Consider the following 2,500-nt stretch of genomic DNA (forward strand, 5'->3'; position numbering starts at 1 on the left):
ATAATAAAAGTCGAATAAATTGGACAGTAGTATATATTTTCCAGTGCACTGGAAATTAGATAGCATAATGTATTTCAACGGTACTTCAAAGCTTTGGTACTATCTTCCTAGTTCCGTATAACCACACGGAACGTTTAAATTCTACTTTTTTCTTCATTTATTTTTGTTTTCCTAAATCCTGGGCTAAATAATTGCATTGTGTTGACTGTTTTGTTATCCTCTACATATAATGTTTACGAAAAATTTAGGTGGCGTTATGCTGTCACTTTCTCTTGCTCTTATGAGTAACCTGTAATCTATAATAAGATGGTTTTGTTAGCAGGATGATAGAATTTGCCATTGAAAAAAATTCAGTCAAAATGAAGAGACAATTACAACAATATTAGCATTTGAATGCCACATAATTAACAGTATATTTCAGAGTAGAAACGATCAGCAGATAATTACATTTGATAAACTAATGTATTTCAGTGGATGACAGCTAATTAACTTAAAATTTTTACTTCTAACGAATACGATAATTTTAAAGGTATCAACTAATAGACAGTCACTTTTTATAAGAACAGTACTTGTGTTTAGAGCTGTATGCTTATTAATACACAATTATTGCCCTCGATCAGTACATGTATTTCAGAGGTAATAAATAATTACCTTTCGATTAACACAGCCACCGAAAATCTACCACAAATCTAGCCAGCTAATCCAGTACCACGAGGATCAGGTTCTCGTTGTTACCGCATATTAATGGCAAGAATCCATTCACTGAGAGAGAGAGAGAGAGAGAGAGAGAGAGAGTGGCGTTCTACCTGAATTCATTTCGAAATCGGAAAATACGGAAACAATATATCTCATCCGTATAGTGCAGCGAGGTGATATTGAAATTCTGATTCTGTAGATACAGGGATCAGATTCTCGCGTCTCTGTGACAGATATGTCGTCTGTGATACGAAGCTTAACATAAAATTCTTTGATGAATTTGATGAAGTTGGCGAATTAGTCCGGTGAAGTGGCTTTGGGAATCTGGTTTCGCTGATGAATTATACTTTGACGAATTCGGGTATGGAAGCAGTGGACATCATACCCTTAATCAACTCTGCTGTAATGATTTACGCGCTTCTGCCGGCCATTTCCGAAAACTGATAAAAGTTACAGACCTTTGTGACACACTTTGGCGATCAGGTGCAATGCAGAGGGTCGTAATGAGGTTTGCAGGCCATTGCAGACAATTACATCTAATCCACAGCCGGGTTTACGGAAATGCAGTTCATTTGATAAATACTCACATTCACCATGCCTTCAATTGAAAAATGAATGCCGTTAGTTCTAATATTATAATTTTTACCAGTAAAATCTGTTAATCCTTTCATTTGGCAATGTTATCCTATAATCCTAATTATTTCATTTCTACAATTCATGGATGATATAAATATATTAGATATAAATCTGTTACGAACCTTGTCAATGGCAGTCGGACCATCTTGAAAAGTCTGCAATTTTTAACACCCAAATTGCAGTAATTAATATACATATATATTTAATGCTGTATATCCAGGAATGAAAACACATTCTTCGTATTTCTCTTGATTGGTTAAGAAAAAAGACACTAGAAAGCCAAGTTTATGCGAAGAAATCTAAAAACACAAGGTTTCGACCTTCACTAAAGTTCTCTCAGCTATACTTGGTTTTCTTAACTTATATATATATATATATATATATATATATATATATATATATATATATATATATATATATATATATATATATATATATATATATATATATATACATATATACACACACACACACACACACACACACACATATATATATATATATATATATATATATATATATATATATATATATATATATGAAACAGTTTGCGTGTGGGAGTGTGTAAAACAATTCACAACGGATTTTCTTATTAATCCACATATGCGAATTTTCACAAGGAGAGCACATCTTTGGATTACAGACTGCTATGTCATCCGCCTCCCCGGCCAAAATTTCATTTGACTGATTTCCTGACAACGCTGTCAGTGAAGCCGCGAATTCTTCATGGAGACAGACATCCGAAAATAATAATCGACAGATCTGTTTCTGTAGGTTTTGTGTACTGATGGTTTGCCGCTTGCAAATGCATTTTTTCAATATGGCAATTATGATATGTTCTATATACTAAGTTTTCTTGAAGTGACGATCCTCTTCGTTTTGAACAGATAAAGCATTTACAATAGAACAGGGCGAAAAATTCGTTGGAATCTATATACGAGGTGTGTCTATTAAATAACGAGACTGATTAAATAACTCACCTTTATTTATATGTATTACAAATTTAATGCTTGTCCCTTTTAATATACTCGCCATTTGCAAAGATACATTGCTGCAGTCTTCTTTTCTACAGGTCGAAGGCATGGAGGAAATCAATTTGTCTCGGCTGTTTCAGCAAATCAGTCGTTTTCTTCTTCACAACACCAACGGACCCAAAACGTGTCCCTTT

At 33.6% G+C, this 2,500-nt stretch overlaps 1 protein-coding gene across 3 annotated transcripts in view; it reads right to left on the reverse strand.

Annotated features, from left to right (window-relative positions):
- Positions 1–2,500, reverse strand: part of LOC136829532 (uncharacterized) — an 821,233-nt gene that overhangs the window by 214,492 nt on the left and 604,241 nt on the right. The gene's annotated exons all lie outside the window — the stretch shown is intronic.

The sequence above is a fragment of the Macrobrachium rosenbergii genome, chromosome 44 (genome assembly GCF_040412425.1).
Source record: "Macrobrachium rosenbergii isolate ZJJX-2024 chromosome 44, ASM4041242v1, whole genome shotgun sequence".
Lineage (NCBI taxonomy): Eukaryota > Metazoa > Arthropoda > Malacostraca > Decapoda > Palaemonidae > Macrobrachium > Macrobrachium rosenbergii.